Genomic DNA, 27,853 nt, shown 5'->3' on the forward strand with positions numbered 1-27,853 from the left:
CTTATCGTCTTACTAATCAGGCAGACCGAATCCAAGCTCTCTCAATGCTGTGTTGTGGGGAGGCCTTATTTTTCTCTATTTCTCTACCTCCGGGCATTCCTATCTCTCCTATTTTACTTCTATCTGCCAGCATTCCTATTTCTCTCATTTTACTTCTAAACTTCTTTTTCTCTTATCCCCGCAGCTTCCCGGCGCCCGCCCCAAGGATGCTTCTCGGCGCCTCACCCTGCGGCGGCTTCCTGGCTCTGCGCCGCTTCCCGGCTTTGCGCGCTCCACGGTCTCCGCGCCCTTTGCGCCCGCAGCACGGCCTTTGCGCCAGCCCCGCGTTCCCTATCTACTTGTGCCCCACGCGCTCTCTCTGCACGTGGCGGCTTCCGCGAATCACACAGCCTAGCTTACGTTTCCGCCACCGGTATTCAGTCTAAGTTCCCCAGGCTAACCTGGCGAAATCAACCTAGCTTATGTCTGCGCCTTTCGGTTTGGCTTCCCGTCTTTTGCTCCCCGGGCTAATCTGACAGGTTCCAACCTAGCTCACGCGTCTCTGCCTCTGGTTTTAGCTTTTCGCCTTTTGCTCCCCGGGCTGACTTGAAGAATTCCAACCTGGCTTCCATCTCCGCCTCAGCCTGCCCCCACGGCTTCATCCTCCCTAACCTTTTTTTCTCTACCCGGTATGTTTCCTAACTTTTCTTCCAACAATATTCCCCTCTCATTTCTCCTGGCTTCTCCCCACAGTCCGTATCCGATTCTAAGTTTCTTCTAGGTTTCACTTTTGCTTTTAATCTCCTAGCTTCCCCGCCATAGTCCGCATCCGAGTCTATGTTTCTTCTTACTTTCACTCTCACTTTCAATCCTAGCTTTCAATCCTAACTTCTTTCCCACAGTCCGTATCCGAGTCTATGCCTAGGCTTTTGATAGCTTCTTCCGGCACCTTTTCCGTCCGGCTTTTCCCTAGGCTCTTTGCTAGTCTCTCTCTCCGGTATTTTCCCACTTCTTCCCATTTCTTCCCTCCTGGGTTTCCCTATCCAAGTCACGGCACCATTATGTCGCTCCCCCTTTTCATGGAGGAACGACACTAAACCCTGCCTAGGCTTCCTATCCGAGTCACGGCACCATTATGTCACTCCCCCTCTTCGTGGAGGAACGACACAGGACCCTGCGCTGTTCTTTTGTCTGCTCGGCCCTCCCCGGGTTTGCTGCTGGTTCTTCCCGGATTGGCTACCGTCCTTCCACCTCCATGGAAGGGCGGTTCCCCCTGCCACTTTCCCCACTTCCGCGGGGGAGCGGCACACCGCCGGCCGGCTCTCTCAGGGGCTGCTCAGGTGTTCCTTCAGGTGTTCTTGGTGCATGTTGTCTCTCTCCTCCTTTAGAGTCCTCTTCCACCAATCCCAACTCTGCTACCCACACGCCGAGTACACTGCTCTCCTCCAATCAGGAGCAGGTCCTGCTGTTTATTGGTTGCACTGGAGGCAGCTGTGTAGAAGCTGTTACTCCCTTCTCAGCGCCATATTGTGGGAGAGCAGATGCATAGAATAAGTCTTAATTCCAGTAACAGTCTAGTCCGAGTTGCTCCCCACAGATCCCCCTTTCTTTTTATTTTTGGCATTGATACGCGCCTGTCTTCGGTGCCCCGCGGCACACACTCTGCTCTGCTTGCTAGAGTTACCCACAGGTGCTTACAAGCCCTACCAATCAGGCAAACCGAATCCAGGTCCTCTCTTCGCCATGTTGTGAGGAGGTTTTTAGGCGCTGATGCGTGCCTGTGTTCGGTGCCCTGCAGCGCATGCTCTGCTCTGCTAGAACTGCCTGCAGGTGCTTACAAGCCCTATCAATCAGGCAAACCAAATCCAAGCCTTCTCATTGCCGTATTGTGGGGAGACTTATTGGTGTTGATAACGTGCCTGTCTTCGGTGACCTGCAGCGGGTAAGCTGCTAGCCGCCAGCAGGTGCTTATCGTCTTACTAATCAGGCAGACCGAATCCAAGCTCTCTCAATGCTGTGTTGTGGGGAGGCCTTATTTTTCTCTATTTCTCTACCTCCGGGCATTCCTATCTCTCCTATTTTACTTCTATCTGCCAGCATTCCTATTTCTCTCATTTTACTTCTAAACTTCTTTTTCTCTTATCCCCGCAGCTTCCCGGCGCCCGCCCCAAGGATGCTTCTCGGCGCCTCACCCTGCGGCGGCTTCCTGGCTCTGCGCCGCTTCCCGGCTTTGCGCGCTCCACGGTCTCCGCGCCCTTTGCGCCCGCAGCACGGCCTTTGCGCCAGCCCCGCGTTCCCTATCTACTTGTGCCCCACGCGCTCTCTCTGCACGTGGCGGCTTCCGCGAATCACACAGCCTAGCTTACGTTTCCGCCACCGGTATTCAGTCTAAGTTCCCCAGGCTAACCTGGCGAAATCAACCTAGCTTATGTCTGCGCCTTTCGGTTTGGCTTCCCGTCTTTTGCTCCCCGGGCTAATCTGACAGGTTCCAACCTAGCTCACGCGTCTCTGCCTCTGGTTTTAGCTTTTCGCCTTTTGCTCCCCGGGCTGACTTGAAGAATTCCAACCTGGCTTCCATCTCCGCCTCAGCCTGCCCCCACGGCTTCATCCTCCCTAACCTTTTTTTCTCTACCCGGTATGTTTCCTAACTTTTCTTCCAACAATATTCCCCTCTCATTTCTCCTGGCTTCTCCCCACAGTCCGTATCCGATTCTAAGTTTCTTCTAGGTTTCACTTTTGCTTTTAATCTCCTAGCTTCCCCGCCATAGTCCGCATCCGAGTCTATGTTTCTTCTTACTTTCACTCTCACTTTCAATCCTAGCTTTCAATCCTAACTTCTTTCCCACAGTCCGTATCCGAGTCTATGCCTAGGCTTTTGATAGCTTCTTCCGGCACCTTTTCCGTCCGGCTTTTCCCTAGGCTCTTTGCTAGTCTCTCTCTCCGGTATTTTCCCACTTCTTCCCATTTCTTCCCTCCTGGGTTTCCCTATCCAAGTCACGGCACCATTATGTCGCTCCCCCTCTTCATGGAGGAACGACACTAAACCCTGCCTAGGCTTCCTATCCGAGTCACGGCACCATTATGTCACTCCCCCTCTTCGTGGAGGAACGACACAGGACCCTGCGCTGTTCTTTTGTCTGCTCGGCCCTCCCCGGGTTTGCTGCTGGTTCTTCCCGGATTGGCTACCGTCCTTCCACCTCCATGGAAGGGCGGTTCCCCCTGCCACTTTCCCCACTTCCGCGGGGGAGCGGCACACCGCCGGCCGGCTCTCTCAGGGGCTGCTCAGGTGTTCCTTCAGGTGTTCTTGGTGCATGTTGTCTCTCTCCTCCTTTATAGTCCTCTTCCACCAATCCCAACTCTGCTACCCACACGCCGAGTACACTGCTCTCCTCCAATCAGGAGCAGGTCCTGCTGTTTATTGGTTGCACTGGAGGCAGCTGTGTAGAAGCTGTTACTCCCTTCTCAGCGCCACATTGTGGGAGAGCAGATGCATAGAATAAGTCTTAATTCCAGTAACAGTCTAGTCTGAGTTGCTCCCCACAGGCGCGGAAGAATGCTGATAGAAATGTGGATAGTATGGCCGGCGCCGCGGCTCACTAGGCTAATCCTCCGCCTGGCACCCCGGGTTCTAATCCTGGTCGGGGCACCAGATTCTGTCCTGGTTACCCCTCTTCCAGGCCAGCTCTCTGCTGTGGCCCGGGAGTGCAGTGGAGGATGGTCAAGTCCTTGGGCCCTGCACCCCATGGGAGACCAGGAGAAGCACCTGGCTCCTGCCATCTGATCAGCGCATTGCGCCGGCCGCAGCGCGCTGGCCGCGGCGGCCATTGGAGGGTGAATCAACGGCAAAGGAAGACCTTTCTCTCTGTCTCTCTCTCTCACTGTCCACTCTGCCTGTCAAAAAAAAAAAAAAAAAAGAAAGAAAAAGAAAAAAAAGAAAGAAAGAAAGAAATGTGGATAGTAAAGACCAAACTGATGAGGTCTCAGACGGAAATGCGATTCCTATTGGGAATTGGGCTAAAGGCCACCCTGCAGCAAGGAGCAGAGAATTTGGCTGTGTTGTGTGCCATCCCAAGAGCTTGTGTGAATCGGACTTAAACGTGGCAGACCGACTTGTTTGGTGGAGATTTCAAGGGAGTAAAGTGTCCAGTGGCAGCCTGGGTGTTAACAATGGCTCTTAACTCTTAGTATATTTTACAGTAAGAATGAGAAACAGGAAAGTTTTAAGATATGCAGATTTGCCAGAGAATGAATGACAAGGTGGTGGTAAGTGTGGGACACGAAACTGCTACTGAGACATTGCTTACTGAAGGGAAACACTCATGCAAGATGCCCAACTAAAATAAAATAGAATAAAATCTTTCAGAGCAAGACAAAGCCAGAAAGACCCTGAACACTCCCACCTCCTTGAGACTGCCTCTTCCATCAAGTCCTATCACTGCCACATTAGAGACACAGGAGGAAAATTTCGTTTCAAGATCTTCCAGGGAGGAGTCCATTTATGAAGGAGCTCCAGGCACACCTCATGGTGGCAAATCCTGGCATTGTTCACCTAGTTCTGGTTTTGGAGGCACACAGAAGCCAAGAGTTATGGGATCATGGCAGCTTCCATTTAGACTTCAAAGTGAGGCCAGAGGCAAACTCTTATGGGATAAATAGGGTTTATCTCCCCCAAACTCATGCAGCTGTTGGGAGTCTGAAAGAGATATACAAACATAGACCAAACTACTCCTGAAACACAGATCTTACTTGATACCTATTCAATCTGTAAGCACCAAATAGTCAAGAAACTGGCCACGGGAACGGAACACTCATGAACCAGGTACTAGATACAGCATTTGCGGTGGTTTAGTAATAGAGACAATGCTGAAGGGGAAACTGAAATGCAGCGTGGGAAACAGCAGTCCAAACAACAGGCTCAAATGATGGCAGTTGCTGTAACCACTGTGTGACCTTAGTGCCAACACTTGGGGGCAGCCAACCATGGGTGAAGACAGGAGATAGTGTTTTCTGTGAGGGAAGCTGTGTCACTGATTCAAGGAACTTCTCCAGTGGAAAAGGCCACTTGGTCCCTACCTCCGAAGCAAAGTAGGGAGATATTGGAAGTGGAGAGGAGGACTCCAGTTCCCTCAGGTACTTATCTGAGGACTTATGGAACCTGGGGCTCAAGTGTCTCTCACAATTCTTATTGTTATCGCAATCCTGGAGTCATGGATGTTGCTGAAGGTCACATGTGAGAATATTGACTTTCTATTTACTATTGGAGCTTCTGAAAATTGCTGTTGCTCGTTGCAGGGGACATCAAAAAAGGACTAGCCACATCATCAGAGGAAAGACAATGGCAGATCAGTTTAGATGAATGCATAAGGGTGTCACAGAATATGACAAGATTTTCCCAATGCCATAGTACAAAATTCAAGAACAGCCAGTCTCTCTAGGAGATCTACTTTTGTTAGAAACTTTGAGAAGGAGATTCCTGTCCGACAGATTCCAGGCTCTGTGGAAAAGAGTCTACCAGGTGCTACTTACACTCCTACTGCAATTAAATTACCAGGTATTTCTAGATGGAACTGTATGAAGAATTGAGCTTTTATCCCTTAAATTCTCATGGGCACACTCAGAGGATAACTCTGCATACCCTTCTGAGCCAACTGAGGACTTCAATTTTATCTTCAAAAGGCTAAACTAATTCAAAAGATTAATGCAAAAATGATGGTTATACAGGGATTCCTGTAGTGGCAAACCTCAAACTCCTCAAACAAGGTATCTAGGTTAGTAAGCAAGGGATTTTGAATCCCTGGCCAGGCAGATAGGATGCCCTGAAGAACTTACAGAAGATACACCTTCTTCCCTGGACTTCTGTGAAGATTAAGGGATGCAAATCTCTGAGGCAGAAAAGATGTGGCTAGGAAGGAAGTTAGCAAAAAGAGCTGAACATTGCCAGCTCCTGTGCTGCTCCTGTGCCAGCTCCCCACGTGTGCCTCAGGCCTCAGTCTACCACCTCCCAGTGCGCAAAGCTCCCCCTGAGCACCCTTCAAACCTCACTCACAACAAGAACCTGACACCATAACACTTCCGAGATTCCAAAAACGGGACTCAAAATTGTAATATTCAATTCTCAGTCCAAATTCTGCCACCTTTAAAAGAATTCAACTTAGCCATACCCGGATACCACTCCCTAAGCCACCAGATAGTGTAAAAGGACAGCCCCAAGCCCTGATAATTGCAACACTCTTTTTCTTGTGGTTGCCTGCATGTCCTTTATTTATTTATTTATTTAAATTTTTTTTTTTTTTTTTCAGGCAGAGTGGACAGTGAGAGAGAGAGAGAGACAGAGAGAAAGGTCTTCCTTTGCCATTGGTTCACTCTCCAATGGCTGCTGCGATTGATCCGAAGCCAGGAGCCAGGTGCTTTTCCTGGTCTCCCATGGGGTGCAGGGCCCAAGGACTTGGGCCATCCTCCACTGCACTCCCGGGCCACAGCAGAGAGCTGTCCTGGAAGAGGGGCAACCGGGACTAGAACCCAGTGTGCCGGCGCTACAGGCTGAGGATTAGCCTATTGAGCCGTGGCGCCAGCCGCCTGCCTGCATGTCCTTCTGTGTATTTTCGCATTGTCTGTAATAAATCTTACTTTCCTGTGTACCTTTACCTATATTTCTTCCTTAAGTTATTTCTTTTGTGCAAACGACAATCTGCACCAAGCTTACATAGTCTATCCCCCCAAAAAATCATTAATGCATTCATTGTTATTACTTTGTTATTTTTTTAGTTCTATGCTAAAATGGGAAGGATCTCATAATAGTGATCAGAGATTCTTTGCTGCTAATCAACAAGAGATAGATTTAACAATATCTGTATTCCTCACAACACAATGGCTGATTTTTTTACTCTACTTTGAAAATAAAACAACTTTCTGAATTTTTTGTATTTTTGTTCTGTAGGTCATACACTATAACATCTTAAAGATTTTCTCTTGATGGATTTGGAATTAAATCATTTAAGAATATTATTAAATTCAAAGTGTCTTTAAAACATCTAAGTCTCTTTAAACAATGTAAATTCATTCTCATGTTAAATCAGGAGGTCATAAAAAGATGTAAGAAGAAAATTGTTAAATTGTGTGTGTTTTATTGGTGATTTCCTAATTATACAACTGTGAAACCAAAAGTATTGTTTGATCTTTTTGTTCTTCTGTAGGGAACTTTTTTTTTTTAATCAAAAGCAGTGAGTGTCATTGCGAAATAGAAAAAACCTGATTACATGTTTAGTCAATAAGTAAAGAATGGCTGGTTACATGCTTTGTTTTGTTCATTTATTTCCCCAGCTGCATTTACAAGGTTTTCTTTGAAATTGCAATAAAATGAGATGGTCTCTTGGTAGAGAATAGAGGAAATAGTGCATTTTTGTCTTTTTCATAATGGTCCAGCAGTGCGGCATGATGTGTACCAGCAGGCTCTGAATTGCAAGGAGATGAGGTCACAAACGAAAGATTTCTTATGGCAGAGGTTATAGTCTATTTATTCACGTTCCAATAGGACAGGGAATGGTCTGCATGGGCAGATGTAGGTTTGGGAAGATATTATGGGAAGAGCTACTTGCCGACGCCACGGCTCAATAGGCTAATCCTCCGCCTGGCACACCGGGTTCTAGTCCCGGTCGGGACACCGGATTCTGTCTCGGTTGCCCCTCTTCCAGGCCAGCTCTCTGCTGTGGCCAGGGAGTGCAGTGGAGGATGGCCCAAGTCCTTGGGCCCTTCACCCACGTGGGAGACCAGGAGAAGCACCTGGCTCCTGGCTTCGGATCAGCGCGGGGTGCCGGCCGAAGCGGCCATTGGGGAGTGAACCAACGGCAAAAAGGAAGACCTTTCTCTCTGTCTCTCTCTCTCTCACTGTCCACTCTGCCTGTCAAAAAAAAAAAAAATTAAAAAAGAGCTACTAGAACATGTACAAACCAGGAAAAAAAGATAAAGAATTATGACCTTCGGATGTTTCTATTTTTCAAGGGTTCTTTTCATTGTTCTCTTACGGACATTTCTGCTCAGTGTTCTAGAATTTTGGTACAAGGAAATCGGACATGAAAATGTACATGAGCCCAATCAGGTAACATCTCCAGCTCAGGACAAGACCACTCAGAGCTCTGATACCCAGTCACTAGTCACCTAGGGAAGCCCTAGACTGTTACTCTACCTTTATGCGGCCTGTATATCCCAGGATTCATGTTTGGGAAGAATCCGATTGGCCTTTTTGCAGGCAAGTTCACTGTGTTTAAATTTTGTGCTGGAGACATATCAGTCTTTTGCTATGGACTGAGTTAAAGTTGTCTCTCTCAGCTCTTAGCTTGTCATTTGACCAAGGGCAAAGGGGAAAAAGGGTCACTTTACCAAAATGACTTCAGTCCTACTAAAATTCTGTAGTTTCTGCATGAATTATTGAGGTCAGCACTGAAGATCCAGTCTATTCTGAACAAAAGGGGAAAATTTTTGAGACTCCACTTATTTGTGCTCTTGCTGATCTTATAGGAGAGAAAGACTGTGTTGTTTTTTCATTTGAGAAGAAGGAAACAGGAGAAATATCCAAACTGCTTTCTTAATTGAGGAGAGGGGGAAACATTATAGATTATGTCGGAAAAGGCAGATACACACAGTGACACATCCTTTCATGTTGGATTTCATTTTAGTGGATTAATTTATATCTGCCAACATATTTCCTTCTTTGGGGAAATGCAAAATTGAGAGAAGAAAAGAACACAAGTACAACCACAATAATATAAAATAGACAAACTATAGAAAATCAGAGTTCTTGAGAGAGAGGGAGAGACAGAAGAGACAGATCTTCCATCCACTGATCCAATGGTTCACTCCCTAAGTGGCTGGGGCTGGGCCAGGACAAAGCCAGGAGCAGGAGCTTCTTCTGTGTCTGCCACGTGGGTACTTGGGCCATCTTCCAATGCTTTCCTAGGTGCATTAGTAGCTAGTTGGATCAGAAATGGAGCAGCCAAGACTGGAATCGGCACCCATATGGGATGCTGGTATCACAGGTGGTGGCTTAACCTGCTATACCACAAAGCTGGCCCCTTAGCTGAATATTTTAATGTACTTACCAGAAAACATGAGAAAATAATTGAGTGCTATTTTTTATTTAAAAAAAAATTTTCTTGTCAATTCTGTGCTAATAAACTTGCTGTTTTTGCACTTTAGGTTGTATAACAAGATTCCTACTTATTTATCCAAATGTAATTAATATGTGTTTCTGACAATATGTTATTATTTTTCATTTACATATACACACACTTATAACTACATATATATACACATACGGCATATATGTAATACTTGAGAGTTTAAGATGGCACTGGATTATTTTATATAAATAATATATTTAAAAATTGGTTTTGAACGTAAAACATTATAGTGGATTGACTTGTGAAGCTGAGAACTGAGATTTCAGATACACCTATTTTTCTACATTTTGAGAAAACAAGAGTTCCATTGTGATTCAAAGGGGAACAACAAAAGTGACTTAGGTTTTTCCTTTTTGACTTTGTAGGGAGGGCGCTCTTTTATATCTCAGCCTTAAAGGTCTCTTGCTCCATCAGTTTGACAGTAGATTATTTGCCTTAAATCTAAGAGGACTAACCATTTAGAGTCTAAAACTCCTACATCAGTCTGCCCTGGTGTCATCATAGGATGAGTCAAACAGACACTATCTCATTGGAAAGAAAAATGATCCTGTCTGAGTATCAGTAATAATGGTTCTAAATATGGACGGGTCTAATTCATTCAACATTACAAAGATGGGCAAGTGACACGTGCTGGGAGGGCTCAACCTTTTCAGCTGGAACCCTCACTCTTGGGAAAGATGTGGCAATGCAAATTTGCTGAAGATGAATGACAATCCACATTTCTGGACTGTGTGGAACATCTAGCCAGACAGAAAGCTTTCAGAAATCTTAATAATCATGAATCTTTCCCCCCTTTACTATTCAATTCTCTTTATCCAACTATAGCCAACTCAACATGCACCAATGTTCTTAACATAAAATCGTATTTTTTTTTTCATTTTACTCATATTTTGGACCATTATTTTTGCATTTTTGGTGAAGAACAGTAAAAAATTATGGAAAGAGAAATGGTTTAAACAAAATGTGAAAAAGCATGTATATTGAAATAAAATGTTTTCAGAGCTACATACATAATGTAGTATATCCTATTAATACTTAGGCATTAAAGTAAAGACTAGATGTTACCAACAGAGTCAAAAAAAACATGGTTACATACTGCTATAGGCAATGTCACTGGCGTTTCCTAACCATTGTCATAAAGCATGTCCACAGGTAGAGTTCTCCACTGCTTTCTGTCATAGAATCCTGTGGAGTACAATCAAGGAAAATTGGTGCACAAAGAAATTATGTCCTGATAAAAGCGATAACACCTGTATGTTAAGAAAATAGGCTGATGTTCTAAGGAAATAGGCTGTATTTCTGATGAATTTTATTACCTCCTATTGATCAAAAAATAAAATCTTTAACATTGTTCCACTGTTCCTTCTAAGTAAAGACTTGTCCTGTCACAGTAATGAACGTATGTATAGATGAAAAACGTGCACATCAGATCAGATCAGGGTCTGGTGCTGTGACATAATAGGTTAAGCCTCTGCCTGTGGAGCTGACATCCCATATGGGTGTTCAAGTCCGGCTGCTCCACTTCCAATCCAATTCCCTGCCAATGGCCTGAGAAAGGAATGGAAGACGGTTTGGGACCCTGCTCCTGTGTGGGAGATCTGGAAGAAGCTCCTGATGTCTAGCTTCGGATCAGCCCAACTCTGCCTTGAGGCCATTTGGGGAGTGAAACAACTCATGAAAGACTTCTGTCTCTTCCTTTCTTTCTACTGTTGCCTCTCAAATAAATAAATCATTAAAAAATCAAATCAAACTTTAGAAACCCAAGTACCAAGACCAAAAGGCCTATAAAGATGGAAATTTCACAGAAGAATTTAGTGTTACTGTATCTATAAGACATAAAACAAGTTATTTCTGATTGTGTTGAATATGTATGTATGCATTTTATTTTCTGTACAAGGTACAATCAATAACTAATGTCTAAAAAGAGATGACATACTAATAGTAAAAAGGCTTTTTGAAAAGTGTTACTGGGGCTGGCAACAGCACTGTGGCTGAGTAGGTAAAGCCACTTGCAGAGCCAGCATCCCATATGGGCACCAGTTCGAGTCTTGGCTGCTCCACTTCTGATCCAGCTTTCTGCTGTGGCCTGAGAAAGCAGTGGAGGATGGCCCAAGTCGTTGGACACTTGCACCCATGTGGGAGACCCAGAAGAAGCTCCTGGCTCCTGGCTTCGGATCAGCGCAGCTCTGGCCATTGTGGCCAACTGGACAGTAAGCCAGCAGATGGAAGACCTCTCTCTCTCTCTTTCTCTCTCTCTGCCCCTTCTTCTCTCTCTGTAACTCGGACTTTCAAGTAAATAAATAAATCTTAAAATAAGTACTACTTTTTGTTTAACTAACAGTAATTTATTAATGAATTTTCTTGAATAGTAATTTCACATAGGAATATAGTCTGATTATCATATGTGATTTTGTTTACAATCCATTATGTGCCTGTTATAGTGAAAGACAATGTGTATACAACAAAAACCAAAATGATTTCCTTGACTTCTTTTACTTATTTTAATACTTATAAAAATTTGATAGCACATGTATTTTCTATGATTTACATGATATTTTATAAGTATTGTGTCAATGATCTCTTTTACAATGCTATGAAATATTATAAACCATTACATTATTGCCATTTGACATGTGAATGAATAAATTGCCAAAAACTTAAATGAATTTTAAAATATTTATGGCTTGTAAGTAGTGGAGACATAGGATTTAAATATAACTTCATTTATGGTATCATACTTTGTAACTGCTCTCTAAAATGTAAAGAAATGCTATTTATTTTCTAGATATCCTACATGTACCTTTTTTGCATTACTCATTCTCTAGTAGAAAATTCCACTAATATACTCCCTAATAACAAGTATTAGCTATACACTGAAAAAAAATTTAATTAATATGCATTTTTTATTCACGGAATTGCATTGCATTAAATCTGGTCTGATTTACTTCATCCAGATAATTAAAAACATCTGTAGTAAGATTATATAAGTCACCATTGTTTTCATCTTTATTTTTAGTCTTCAGCAGAACTTTCAACTAGCTTTACTAGAACTTCGATATCTATGGATGAAGAAATGCCTATGCAGAACAAAATTTGTCAAGCATACAACTGAAATATATTACTTTCTGGTGCAAAGTTGAGAACAAGTGATAAAAAACTCCTATTAATATGTTACTCATTTCTCTAGAGCCATAAAAGTTTCATCTCTAATCACTCCAATGTCAATAATCTATTTTCTTTAAAAGTAAGTATTTATACTATCTTCTAAATATAAATAATATGAGTAATATAAGTTGCATTGTGTTTAATTTTCACTATTTCAAACTTACTTAATTCTATAAACTGCAAACATAATACTGTCTGCATTTTATTGTATACATATATACATATATTAATGTACAAGTGTATTAGAGTTAAGTTTGATTTGATGGTTCCTCATGTGGATTATATAGAGGCTGAAATCCAGAATTATATTTAATTTCCATTTTTTCTTATTTTGCTTTAGGCTACGATCTGTTATATCCAATATTTAATGAGGAAGTCTTGGAGACAGTGCATAATTCTAACTAATAATCTCAAGTACAGCTTTCTCCACAGCACCTTTGGGTTAATATCATTCAATGTCATTTATCAGACATGTGCATTTCCAAAATCAGTGTGATATGTCTCAAAGTGGAAATTGAAATTGTTATAACAATTTGTTCAACAACATTTTGTACCTGCTAGCAAAATTCAAGAGGAAACAAATAATAGGAAACCTGAAATGCCATTGCAAAAGGAGTATACAGTTTTGGAAAAGACAGAATACATATTTGTTCAAAGATTGGAAAAGATTGCATGGAAGCGCTCTAAGGCAGGTCTTGAAGGATAGGCAGAACTTGGGTGGATATTTATAGAACAATGACTATAATGAAAGATCTGTAGTACAGGAAATAGTTGTCATTATTGTTCTCTCATGTGGAAGGGTTATACTATTGTTTTGCTGCTAGTTTTTTCTATACAGGTAACTTCACCATCCAAAATAATGTAAAGTTACCCTAGCACTACATGTGGAGGGGTAGTGATGTAGATCAAAGCATGTTAGAGAAAGATAGAAGAATCAAGTTTTCTTCTTAGTATTACACCAATTTAGATTTAGATGTTTATTAAAACTATGTAGGCTCTCCAAAATTCAGTCCCCACATCTTCAAAAAAAATAAAATAGCTTAATATTCATTAACTTTCTCCACAACAAATAGTCAATGAATTCATGATATTTTAATAATGATAGAAATTATCCTTTCTGCTTTTCTCCATTTTTAATCTAACCTGATTTTTAAGTGTCATACATATGCTGACAGATGACTCCACATACACTTGGAGTTACTGATATTTGGCATTCATCCCACAACATTCAACTTTGAGCCATCAAGACTGAGTGAAAAGGAGATAGGTTAAAGGAAAAAGGTTAGAAAAATAACCACTGAGTTTTGATTATTGGAATTATTGGTGTGGTTTGTTTGTACAAAGTAAGGCAGAGATGCATAAAAGCCTGGACAGACAAGCAGGGATACAGCATATCATGTGAAAGAGTTGTCATTTAATTCTAAAGACATAGGAAAGAAAAAAAAATGAAAGGCATTAAAAGGACAAAATGGTGCAGTATTACTTGTATTTCAAAGGGTAACTGAGGACTTCTTATTTCTAACTTGCAATATAAGCAGATTAGAGATTGCCTGTGTGTCACAACAACATATAAAGTAATCAGCAAATCTGTAGGGGAATGAAGTGACAAGTCAGACCACAGTACCCCAAAATGGAGAAACAGACAGATAGCTTCATAGAGTCACAATTTACCACTGCAGAAGCAGTAGTAAAAGCCTTCAGGGGAATCAAGGTCAGGGTTCAAAAACCTAATATAAGAGTGGGACTAAGAGAGGGAGGAGATGTACAGTTCGGCACATGCTCAATCGGACTTGCCCCAAAAGGTAGAGTTAGAAACATGCCAGGGGATTCCAATTCAATCCCATCAAGGTGGCATGTACCAATGCCATCTCACTAGTCAAAATGATCAGTTTCAGTTCATAATTGATGATAGGATTAAGAGTCAAAGGGGTCACATAAACAAGACTAGTGTCTGTTAATGCTAACTGATAGAATTAAAAAGGAGAGAAAGATCCAACATTGGAAGCAGGATACACCACAGACTCATAGAATGACAGATGTCCTAAACAGCACTTTAGCCTCAGAATCAGCCCTTAAGGCATTCAGATCCGGCTAAAAAGCCCATGAGAGGTTCTTAGGCATGGAAAGCCAAGACACTCTGGCAAAAAAAAAAAATAAAATAAAATAAAATAAAATAACCTAAATGAAAGATCTCTGCGAGTGAGATCCCAGTGGAAATAACGGGCCATCGAAGAAGGAGGTAAATTTCTCTGAAGGGAGGAGAGAACTTCCACTTTGACTATGACCTTGTCTAAATAAGATCAGAGTAGGTGAACTCAAAAGGCTTCCATAGCCTTGGCAACGCATGATAAGAGCCTAGGGAGATTACTGATGCCATAAACAGGAGTCACTGTGCACTTACTCTTCATGTAGGATCTCTGTCCTTAATGTGTTGCGCTATGTGAATTAACAGTATAACTAGTACTCAAACAGTACTTTTCACTTTGTGTTTCTGTGTGGGTGCAAACTGTTGAAATCTTTACTTAGTATATACTAAATTGGTATTCTGTATATAATGATAATTGAAAACGAATCGATGTGAATGGAATGGGAGAGGGAGGGGGAAATGGGATGGTTGTGGGTGGGAGGGAGGTTATGGGAGAAATAAGCCACTGTAATCCAAAAGCTGTACTTTGGAAATATATATTTATATTTTAAATAGAAGTTTTTTTTAAAAACTCTAAAGTCTTATTGGAAAATTACTGGACTCAAAACTTTACTAGTCCCCAGTTATAGAAGAGTCTCTAAGCTTTTGTTGAGTTTTCCATAGGAGAGTCTGAGCTGGCTCTCACAATGAATATCAGAAAAATAAAAATCCCAACCCTCTCTGAGCAGGAGGACCACAGTAATCATTTTAAATACAGCACAGCATCTTGTTTATAACTGCCTTATGGTGTAACCACAGGGGAAACTATTTAACCGTGGGCTAATCTGCTGGAGTTTCATGACAGCCTAGAAGAAGGGAAATAACCAATTCAAACTAACTCTAGGTGTTCATAAGGGAAAGGGAAACAATCAACTCCAGCCCTGTCCTGTCATCCCATCCTATCTAAGGAGCAGGGAGGAAGTGAGAGTTCATCTCTCATATTCACAGTCCAGAGACACAGGTACACTAAGGTCCTGAGACCCATAGGTTTACCGGGTGCTTTTCCCTTGCTCTAGTACCTTACTAACATTACTAAGGGTGCTTTTACAAAGCACCTCATTTCCAGGTATGCAGAAAAAAATTACAAGGCACATGAGACTTCAAAAAGTTCATGGAAAATTTGAGAGATACGTTCATTTTATTGCAAAAAGTTTTGAATTCCACATTTTTTCATGATATGCATTTTCCATGAAGTCTATAAAGACCCATCATACTAAATATCAGAAAATACCATTTAAAGATACAGCCAGCACAGCATAAGAACCAAACTCAGATATGACAAGGGATGCTATAAACACTTTGGGGGTATAGGTCCTCTCACTGTAGTTAGTTATTAATGTACTTTCTATCCTTGCCTATATCTGATCAATTTTCCAGATTCATCTTCGTAGATATTGAAGTACTGAAATAACCTATCAATGAGGACATATGCACATTTGATTCTATGAAAAAATTACCTGTTAGTGCTAGGAATGATAGTAAAGAATGAAGTGAATAGAAAATAACAAATGCATATGAACTCACTTAAAACCACATTTTTCAAATTGGAATATTGATTACTCAAAATCTGAGAATTATGGGCAAAACTAAAAACATTGTTGAAAACTCAAGTTTTGAAACTTTTTGTAATTTCCTATTTAAGAAATATACTTATTGACATGAAAGTCATTCATATTGGATTATCACATGATTTTAAAAAGTTGCAGATCAAATGTAACTTATCTCATTCTTTGAAAACTGTTTCTATAAACAAGAGAAAGAGAAAATGAAAGAGGTGGAATTCTAGAAAGATCTGCAAGGATGGTATTCTCACCCAGTTGGTAGCTTTTGTAGGTACCACCTAATAGATACACAGTTCTTGTGCAGTAATTGCAAATCCAAATTTAAAGAAAAAAGTATGATTTGCAGCAATGTCAGTGGATGTTTATAATAATAATTAATATCCTACTTAAAAAAATTTGTAGTCTAGAAACTACACAAGTCAGGAAATCTGAGGAGACCAAAGCTATAAGAGCAGAAAGTTGCACACAGAAATATTTGTCTTCAGATATCTGAATTGTTTTCATCTTCACATGTCAATCAACCACTGATAAGAGGATGCAGCTAAGCTGAGGAGGGCCCTGTGGGTAATAGCTGGGTAACTCACATGAGAGAAAAAAACTCCTAAAATAATCAAAAAATTCCGGGGATTTTCAGTTGTGTGTGTCTACGTGTGTGTGTGTGCACAAGTGTATGTGTGTAAATGTGGGTATTTGTGTATTCCTCTGTGTATGTTTGTGTGTGTGGTATGATGAGCATCAAAATATGCAGTATCTGCAATATGCAGCAGTCATCTAAGCTAGCTGGATTGATCTCTAAATGGTTTTCTAGTTCTACAGTGTTGTTTTTCTAAGTGCAGTCTTTTTGTAGCATCTGTACCACAAGGGAGTGTTAGATATGCACATTCTTGGGCCTTAATTCAACCTTGCAAATCAGAAACCCACTCATCCTTCCAGGTGATTCTGATGTCAGGTATGAGAACCAGCGGTGTGCAGGACTGGTTTATATACTAAAATTCCTATATATGATTTTCCCCTTGGTTGTTTGTTGTTGCTTTACTCATAATCCTACGTAATACATATATCCAAAATTTTCTCTTGTTCTACTCCTGCATGCCTCACTTATGCATAGGTTTCATAAATCCTTTGGGAGGCAGATCATATCTGTCTTTGTTATCCCTTGATGGGCTAGGATGATGATGGTAAAGGAATCTTCAGCAAACCTTAGGAAAAGAACAGTCAATTGTTTGTTACTTCCCGTAGACCCACCTGGGTTTTCAGTCAGCTCCTCTGCAGACTGCCTGACCTGATACCGTTCTATTTTCTAGATGATGTTGAATGTCAATGTGAGGATCTACGTCTATAGTCCATAAAGGTTGTTCTTTATCCATAGATCTATTATCTCATTTACTATTATCTATACAAGAAACTCCTGTTTTCTCTCTTGACATTATATTGCAAGAATACAGGAGATAAGGAAAATGATAGATCGGATATATAGGAATGTTTCCATGCAGTGTCAGCTCTGGGACAATAGTTGATAGACGACAACCTAAGAATGTTTGACAAGCCCATGGGTACTGACCCAGAGGTTGTTACATTTCATGCATCAGAGTTGTTTCAATAGCCCATTGAACTGACAGTGGAAATTGGACTGGGTAAAATATAAGGTATCACAAGGCACATAGACGTGTGGAGACTGTCCTACCCTTATTCCCAAACACACCAATGAGTATGTAGTTGGATTTCATCCGTACCTTGCTCATTTTGGCGGGGAGAACCCGAGAAATGTCAGAACGAGAGATCTTCTTTCTGTGAGGACAGGTCACTTATAACTTTTCACTCTTTATAAATAACAATTCAAACCTGGGCTCAGAGAATGCATTCTTCGGGTTTACTGACCAGAAAAAAACAGACTCTCAACAATCCAGTCTCTGAGAATGGACACTGAACTTTGCTGCAGTGTGTGTGTGTGTGTGTGTGTGTGTGTGTGTGTGTTTCACAGCGTGATGACTGGTGATAGTTATCTAATTATTGATTGATGGAACACTGGTTTAGAGAAGTTGACTCACACCCAACAGGTTACAGATCTAGAAAGAACAACCAAAATCCTACCATTATTTCTAAAGGCAGAGAACTTGCCTTTAAAAATTAATCAGATTTTATGTGAACATAAATTTCTTGAAAATTTCAATAGATGTATCCTCAGTTGTCTTCATGTGATTTTTAAACTTAAAACTCTCTTTTGGTGAAAGTCTGGTTTTTTTGGCTTCCAAGTAGCAGTTTGATTTACTGTTCCCTTACTGATCAAGTCCCTTGTGAATTTTCTATTTACTTCCCTGGCCAGGGCAGAGAGGGATGTTTGCTCTCCTGGCTGTGCGCTCTGAGCACTGACCTCTGAGTGCCCCTTCTGCTTCTGGTTGTTGGAGATCATCCTCTTCCCACCTGCTTCTGTTTGTACTCCCTGAACCATTGTTTGCATTTAATTTTAAAATGTCTCCTTTCATTATCTTCTCCAGTGTTCCAAATTGTTATTCTGTGTTCATTTACACTTTTCATATTTCCAATTCATCTAAAACATTTTAAAAAGTGCATCCTAGCCTGGGAGAGATGTCAACTGGAAATAATTCCATGAAGGCAAAAAAAAAAAAAAAAAAAAAAAAGAAGGAAAACATTAATATGGACAGAAGTGTCACAGAGATTGAAATACAAGAAATATTGAGCTTAATCAGAAGGTTTAGGCCTTGGAAATTTCCTTAAACAAAAATAAAGGAAGTATGATGAAAGAGGAAAATAACATAGTAATGAGTTTAGGATAGCATGTGAGTTGTTATAGTTGCTGCATATAGATCATTCATCTCAGAAACCCAAAGTTTGGATCAAGTTGTCTGTATATAAATAGGAGATAAGAATTGAAATGAGAGAATTAATAAATATGCACAGCTCAGGAATCATCTGTTTTTTAAATATATATAAGAGGGAATTGGGCCTACAGAGATGTACCTAGTACCACTTACATTGCTTTGACTCTCACATTCATCTCATTTCCTGAGGTTGCTGTTGATGACAGGGGTAATTCGTGTTCATATCAGATTAACCCAGAGCAAAATTGTCTTGTTGGTTTCTGTCTTTCTTGTTTTTCATTGTGTACCTTTCTTTTGTTTGCTCCTATTCATTAAGAGTTCAATATTTTCATATTTTTTCATTTTAACAAAGTTTTGCTTGGCCAATGTCCTTGTTTATTCCTGATGCTATGACAATATATCACATAGTGGGTATTTTATAAATGACATGAATTTATTTCTCACAGTTCTGGAGGCTGGAAGTCCCCTGATGTTGGCATGTTTCACTTCTCCCGTGACCATTCTTTTTAGCTTGAGAACAGAAGTCTTACTATGTCTTCACATGGTCCTTCTTCTGTGCATGCCTATTTGTAGTGTCAGTAACTCTCCCTCTCCTTGTAAGTACATGAGCACTACAGAGTTTACGGAATTTTGGGCAAACCCATATGACCACATTTAACCCTAATTGCCTTCTTAAATGCCTTGTGTCCAAATATAGTCGTTTTGAATGTAGAGCCTTTAACCTATTCATTTGAGGGAACACCACTCAGTCCACAACAATTGGTATTACCATTTCATTGATATCAAATTTTATAAAATGACGTATGAAGCTTCTTATACACACAGCAAATATATGAAGATATTTATTTTATACCATTGGTAGAAATTTGGATTCTATCAACGTTTAAGCCTTCTTGGTCTGGCTGAAAAGCCTACGAGAGCATTTCTGGCATGGAAAGCCAAGACTCTGTGGCAAAAAAATAATTCCTACACCTAGGATCTCTGTGAGACCTCAGTAGAAAGAAAGGATCATCAAAGAAGGAGACACTCTTCTCTGAAGTGAGAAGAGAACATCCACTTTGCTTATGGTCTTGCCCAAATGCCGATGGAGTCTATGGTCACAAAAGGCTTCCATAGCCTTGGCAGCCCATGGCAAGAGCCTCAGATGATCACTGACATCATCAATAAGTTTTAATTGTTAAAGGAACAACAAAAGTCACTGTGCACTTGCTCCCCATGTAGGACCTCTGTCCCTAATATGAGAATCAACTGCAAATTTTCTTCCCAAACTGTACTTTATATGTTGTGTGTGTGCGTGGGTGTAAATTGTTGAAGTTTATGCTTATATATCATAATCTTAGACATAACAAATCAGGGCCAACAGTTAAGACTATGCTTGCAGTTAAGATAATACCAACCTCTCTGATGAGAGTGCCTGAGTTGGAATTCTGTCTCTGCCCCTGATTCTAGCTTCTGCTGATGTGCACCCTGACAGGCAGCAGGTGATGCTTCAAGGGGTTGGTTCCCTACCACCCACATGGGAGACCTGGGTTGAGTTCAGGTCTCTGGACTTTTGCCTGGCCAAGTCTCAGCTATTGTGGGGAGTGAAACAGCAGATGAGAGCTTTGTCTCTAACTCCCCATCTCCTTGCATTTCAAACACATAAAATAAATAAAAATATTAAACCAGAAAATTCATGAAATATTTATTCCATCTCTTTAGGACAATAAAGAGTAGTAGAGAGATTACTAAAATGAAAGCTACAGCTTAATTTTAGTTGTACATTGTCCCACATTTCTTAACATCAGCTTAGTGTGTTGTCATTTCATCTCCTTCTCTCCCAACCACTGCATAACAGTCCCAGTCACACGCCCTTGTTTCCCCTTTATTTGCCCTTTGTTTCAACTATCAGCCCCACGTTCAGCTCTGCACTTCTTTCACTGGCTGGTTTCCTGTATGGAACAATTCTTCCAGGTCTTCATATGGAACTGCAATATTATTTGCTCAAGTGATCTCTGCTTCTGGGAAATTATGTAATGGGGTTCTCATTTACTTCTGAAAAACACTGAAACTTCAGAAAAAAATGAGGAAGTCATTCCTAGATAGTGGACCAGATAGGACAGTGAGAATGAAATAAAAGTGGAAGGAATAAAATAAAAAAAAATAATAAAGTGATTGACTTTCCAACAAGAGAAGGTTCCAGATATTCTGTCCAACCTGAGAATTTAGAGATGGCAATCTAGGCAAGGGCAGGCAGTTAGGATTTATACAGGACAGTGTGACATTGGCACTAAAGGCTTCCTTGGTCACACCTGGCAAAGTTTAAAAGCAAGTGTCGTTTTTCATTGTAGGCCCAAGTAGTTGCTGCGGAAATGATCAGATTCATGAACCAGAAAAAGTGGTGCTGGTCCTGGTTGGAGGCTACTTAGGATGCAAAACCGTCATCATGAAGCTCATTAATGATGGCACATCTGTCTGCCTCTATAGCCATGGTCAGGTGGCTGAGATTGACTGCTACCATGTGAAGTGACAGCTGGCATGTGCAAGAAAAAAATCACCCAGATATCAAGGATCAAGTCTTGTGTGAAAGTATATAACTGCAGTCACCTCATACCTACGAGGTACTCTGTGGATATTCTCTTGGACAAAACTTTGGTCAACAAAGATGTCTGCAGGTAACTTGCTCTTAAATGCAAGACCTGATGAGAGGCCAAGTTCATATTCAAAGAGAGGTACAAGACCAGCAAGAAGAAACCATTATTCCAGAAGCTGCAGTTTTAGATATTTTTTTAGTTCCAGTCATTAAAACTTGAAAACAAAACCAAAAAAGCAAGACATGAAGGATCAATATTTTGTAGAGAAATTAGCTGTATTACAGAGTAAAGCTCAAGAAATTTTTAGAAATACAAAAATATCCTACTCCCAACATTGTAAAACTTAGTGTTATAGCCCAAAAGTAATTACTAAGCAAATGGACAGAAAAAAAGAATTAGGTGAAAAAAATATTGCTTGTATATGCTTATAAATGCTTTTGGAGATTAAACATAGTATATATATTAGATGAAACACATATTCAAACAGTTAATATTATAATTCATATGTTTACAAAGAATGAAGAGAACTTAAATATGTTAGCCAGGGATATGGAAGAAGTAAAAAAATCAATTGGAATTCTAGAGAAAAAAATCATACCTGAGATTTATGAAATTTCAAATCTTGTAAGAGATTGACAGGAAAGTTGGAAAACATATCAATAGAAAAAATCAAAAATGAATCACAAAGAGAAAAGAAACTAAAAATCAATAAAAATTATTAAGGTGAAAAACAGCTTAATGAATCTTAATACTTAAATGGAGTTTTTAAAGGGGGAATGGGGATAGAAAATAATAGATGAAAAATAATGACTGAAAACTTTAAAAATTTGTTGAAAACTCTAAAACCAAGATCTAAGAATCTCCAAATGTTTTTAGCAAAAGAAATTACAATAAAACTTCATAAAACATAAAAAGAAAATATTAGACACACATACAGGGTAAACACAAACATTGACGTATGCTATGTACAGAGAAATAAACAATGGACTTCTTGTCAGAAACAATGTGAATTAGAAGACAATAGAACGATGATTTAAAGAACAGAAAGAAAATATCAATACATAATTTTATACACTAAAAGTACTTTTCAAAACAAAGGAGGTAATAATGACCTTCTCAGACATATAAAAGCTAAAATAATTCATTATTAAAGTCTAACACAGAAACTGTGAATGGAAGCTTTTGCACAAATAAAAAATTATCAGTGATGGGATTTTAAATATAAGAAAGAAAAAGAGCACCAGAAACAGATAAGAAAATAGTGAATAAAATACTTCATTTATATTTTTAAAACCTGTCATTAAAAAATACTTGAGGAGCCAGCGCTATGGTGACCTAGGTTAATCCTCCACCTGTGGTGCCGGCAACACCAGTTCTAATCCTGGCTGCTCCTCTTCCACTCCAGCTCTCTGCAGTAGACTGGGAGGGCAGTGGAGGATGGCCTAAGTGCTTGGGCCCCTGCACGGGAGACCAGGAAGAAGCCCCGGCTGCTGGCTTTGCATTGGCGCAGCTCCAGCCGTTGTGGCCATTTGGAGAGTGAACCAATGGAAGGAAAACCTTTCTCTCTGTCTCTCTCTCTCTTACTGTCTGTAACTCTGTGGGGAGCAACTGAGACTAGACTAAGTTACTGGAATTAAGAGTTATTCTATGCATCTGCTCTCCCACAATATGGCGCTGGGGAGGAGTAAACTTCTACACAGCTGCCTCTCGCCAATTTGACTGAAAAGCTGCAGGAGCTGATCCTGCTCCTGTTTGGAGGAGAGCAGCGTGCTCGGCATGTGGGCAGCAGAGTTGGGATTGGTGGAAGAGGACTATAAAGGAGGAGATAGACAACATGCACCAGGAACATCTGAAGGAACACCTGAGGAACATCTGAGCAGCCCCCGAGAGAGCCAGCCAGCGGTGTGCCGCTCCTCTGCGGAAGCAAGGAAAGCGGCGGGGGGTGCCGCTCCTCCACGGAGGTGGACGGGTCGGCAGCTAACCCGGGACAGAGTCGTTCCTCTGCGAGTGAGGGCCGGCAGCAAACCCGGGAAGAGCCGGGCAGAAAGAACAGCGCAGGGTCTAGTGTCGTTCCTCCGCGAGAGGGGGAGCGACAAACTCTACCTGTCAAATAAATAAATAAAAATCTTTAAACAAAACTTGAAATTTTACAGCAAAATAATAACACTTCACAGTGAAACTTAAGATATATAGAAATAAAACTACAAATCATGGATGTTAGTGTGGGGAGCAGCCCGGACTGGACTGAGTTACTGGAATTAAGACTTATTCTATGCATCTGCTCTCCCACAATATGGCGCTGGGAGAGAAGTAAACAGCTTCTGCACAGCTGCCTCCAGTTCAGCCAATAAACTGTAGGACTTGCTCCTGATTGGAGAGCAGCGTACTCGGCGTGTGGGCAGCTGAGTTAGGATTGGCGGAGGAGGACTATAAAGGAGGAGAGAGACGGCACGCACCAGGAACATCTAGGGGGAACATCTGAAGGAACACCTGTGCAGCCCCCCAGAGAGCCGGCCAGCGGTGTGCCGCTCCCCTGCGGAAGTGGGGAATGTGGCCAGTGGGAACTGCCCTTCCACGGAGGTGGAAGGGACAGTAGCCAACCCGGGAAGAACCAGCAGCAAACCCGGGGAGGGCTGAGCAGACGAAAGAACAGCGCAGGGTCCTGTGTCGTTCCTCCACGAAGAGGGGGAGCGACATAATGGTGCCGTGACTCGGATTAGGAAACCTAGGACGGATTAGGAAACTTAGGAGGGAAGAAACGGGAAGAAGTGGAAAATATCGGAGAGAGAGACTAGCAAACAGCCTAGGGAAAAGCCGGACGAAAAAGGTGCCGGAAGGAGCTATTGAAAGCCTAGGCATAGACTCAGATACGGACTACGGGGGGAAGCTGGGAGAAATCTCTAAGGTCGAAAGCGAAAGTGAAAGCTAGAACAAACAGACTCGGATGCGGACTGTGGGGAGAGGCCAGGAGAAATGAGGGAGGAGTATTGTTGGAGGAAAGCTTGGGGAAACATACCGGGTAGAAAAAAAAATGTTAGGGAAATTGAAGCCGCGGGGGGCAGGCCGAGGCGGAAACGAAAGCCACTTTGGGATTCTCAAGTTAGCCCGGGAATAGGGGGCAAAAAGTTGAAACCAGAAGCTGAAACGTAAGCCAGATTGGGATCCGTCTGATTAGCCCGGGGAGCAAAGGACGGGAAGCCAAACCGTGGGGCGGAGACGTATGCTGGGTTGAATTCGCCAGGCTAGCCCGGGGAACTTGGATTGAATGTTAGTGGTGGAGACGCAAGCTACGCTGTGTGACTCGCGGAAGTCGCCGCGTGCAGAGAGAGCACGGGGCGTGAATAGATAGGGAACGGGGCTGGTGCGAGGCCATGGTTCAGACGCGAAAGGGCTAGCGCGGAGACCGCGGAGTGTGCGCCTGAAGCGAAGCCGCACAGATGAGAGGGGCGCGGGCTGAAGCGGCTCAGAGCCGGAAAGCCGCGGAGAAGCAAGCCTCGGGGCGGGCGCCGGGAGGCCGCAGGGATAAGAGAAACAGAAGTTTAGAAGTAAAATGAGAGAAATAGGAATGCTGGAAGATAGAAGTAAAATGGGAGAAATAGGAATGCCCGGAGATAGAGAAATAGAGAAATAGAAAGGCCTCCCCTCAACATGGCAATGAGAAAGCTTGGATTCGGTCTGCCCGATTAGTGAGGCGATGAGCACCTGCGGCGGCTAGCAGCTTATGCGCCGCAGGTCACCAAAGACAGGCACGAATTAACATCAGAAAGGCCTCCCCACAATACTGCAATTAGAAGGCTTGGATTCGGTCTGCCTGATTAAGGCGGTAAGCACCAGCAAGCAGCTCGACCAGAGTATGAGCTGCAGGTCACCGAAGATAGGCACGAACCAACACTAATAAGTCTCCCCCACAATATGGCAATGAGAAGGCTTGGATTCGGTTTGCCTGATTGTTAGGGCTTGTAAGCCCCTGCAGGCAGAGCAGAGCATGCGCTGCGGGGCACCGAACACAGGCACGCATCAGCGCCTAAAAACCTCCTCACAACATGGCGAAGAGAGGACCCGGATTCGGTTTGCCTGATTGATAGGACGTGTAAGAACCTGTGGCAACTCTAGCAAGTAGAGCAGAGTGTGTGCTGCGGGACACCGAAGACAGGCGCGTATCAACGCCAAAAAATAAAAAGAAAGGGGGATCTGTGGGGAGCAGCCCAGACTGGACTGAGTTACTGGAATTAAGACTTATTCTATGCATCTGCTCTCCCACAATATGGCGCTGGGAGAGAAGTAAACAGCTTCTGCACAGCTGCCTCCAGTTCAGCCAATAAACTGTAGGACTTGCTCCTGATTGGAGAGCAGCGTACTCGGCGTGTGGGCAGCTGAGTTAGGATTGGCAGAGGAGGACTATAAAGGAGGAGAGAGACGGCACGCACCAGGAACATCTAGGGGGAACATCTGAAGGAACACCTGTGCAGCCCCCCAGAGAGCCGGCCGGCGGTGTGCCGCTCCCCTGCGGAAGTGGGGAATGTGGCCAGGGGGAACTGCCCTTCCACGGAGGTGGAAGGGACGGTAGCCAACCCGGGAAGAACCAGCAGCAAACCCGGGGAGGGCCGAGCAGACAAAAGAACAGCGCAGGGTCCTGTGTCGTTCCTCCACGAAGAGGGGGAGCGACAGTTAGCAGTGTGGCATTACAGATTAAGGTGCTGTCTGCAATGCCAGCATCCCATATGTGCACCGGTTCCAGTACTGTATGCTCTTCTTCAATAAAGCTCCCTGCTAATGCTCCTGGAAAAGCAGCAGAAGATGGCAATTGTTTGGTCCCCTGCATCCAAGTGGGAGACCCACATGTAGCTACTGCTCCTGGCTCGGTCCGGCCCAGCCCCAGCCATTGTGGCTATCTGGGGAGTAAACCAGTTGTCGAAGATATTTTCTCTCTCTCTCTCTCTCTCTCTCAACTCTGCCATTCAAGTAAATAAAATAAATCTTTAAAGAACACAAATCAGTAGCAGTACAACAGGGAGTGAAGAAATGGAAATGTTGTGTTCCAACATTCTCATACTATAATTAAGTAGAATAAGCATAAGTTCACTTGGAGATATATTGACTGAGATTGAAGAGGTATGTCACAAACTATAAAGCAACAAATGATGGAGACAGCATTAGAAACAGCTTATTAGGGGCTTGCACTGTGATGTAGCCAATAAAGCCAATGCCTGCAGTGCCAGCATCACATGTGGGTGCCGGTTCAAGTACTGGCTGCTCCACTTCTGATCAAGCTCTCTGCTATGACTTGAGGAAGCAGTAGAAATTGGCCTAAGTCCTTGGGCTCCTGCACCTGCATGGAAGACCCAGAAGAATCTCCTGGCTCCTGGCTTTGGATCGGTGCAGCTCTGGCTGTTGCTGCCATCTGGGGAGTGAATCAATGGATGGAAGACCTCTCTCTCTCTCTCTCTCTCTCTCTCTCTGTCTCTGCCTCTCTGTAACTCTCTGCCTTTCAAATAAATGAATACATCTTAACGGTTAATTAGTCAGAAAAGAGGGTAACCTAAAAAATTGGTTAAAAGAAGAGAAAAAAGATAATAAGAAAACAATAAAATATATGGGATATGCATGAAAAAAATGGAAAAATTTTATACTGTAGACCAACCACACCAACAATCACACTAAATGAGTACTCAAATTGTATTACTTAAATGATAAGCCTGTCATAATTTCTAAAAAAGCAGGACTCAACTCTGTGTTTTTTATAAGAAAATAACAAATAAGACACAAATAAGTTAAAAGTAAATGTTTGAAAAGGCTATAACAAGCTGATATGAATAAAAAATAAAGGCTGAAATGGTAACATAATAAAAAAGGATAAGACAAGCTAACATTAAAGAAAACAAACCAGAAATAATTAAAATAGTATCAGAAAAAGTGGATTTTGGAGTGAAGCTCATTACCAGAGGTAAAGAAGAAAATCTCATCTAAAAGGGGTGAAGTCATTCAAAAGACAAATCATTATGTTAAATAACTAATAAGAGAATTTCAAAATAATTAAAGAAAAAATATGAACTTGCAATATCAAGGACAAATCAACAATTAAGTTATTTCAACATATTTTTCTTACAATAACAGAAAAATCAGGCAGAAATTGTTAATGATAAAGGGAACCTCAGCAAAATTGCTAATGAACTTGATCTCACTGACATTTATAAAGCATTCCATCCACCCATAGCAAAACACACAAAATTTAATTTATGCAAGCGTGTGGTGAGTAATAGAAGTCTTTTACTGCAACAGACTGGATTTGAACACTGAATAAGCATATAACATTTCTACTTGCATGTGTGGATATGTGTGTTACGTCTTTTTTATTGTGTAGGGGTAATTTACT

At 41.9% G+C, this 27,853-nt stretch overlaps 1 long non-coding RNA gene across 1 annotated transcript in view; it reads left to right on the forward strand.

Annotated features, from left to right (window-relative positions):
- LOC100347298 (large ribosomal subunit protein eL27) overlaps nucleotides 1–21,667 on the forward strand; it is a 115,959-nt gene extending 94,292 nt beyond the window's left edge. Inside the window, exon 3 of the long non-coding RNA XR_016229708.1 lies at nucleotides 21,238–21,667. This is a non-coding gene — a long non-coding RNA (large ribosomal subunit protein eL27). The remainder of the gene's footprint in view (nucleotides 1–21,237) is intronic.
- Nucleotides 21,668–27,853: the final 6,186 nt, after the last annotated feature.

The sequence above is a fragment of the Oryctolagus cuniculus genome, chromosome 2 (genome assembly GCF_051225735.1).
Source record: "Oryctolagus cuniculus isolate XC-2025 breed Fujian yellow rabbit chromosome 2, ASM5122573v1, whole genome shotgun sequence".
Taxonomy (NCBI): domain Eukaryota; kingdom Metazoa; phylum Chordata; class Mammalia; order Lagomorpha; family Leporidae; genus Oryctolagus; species Oryctolagus cuniculus.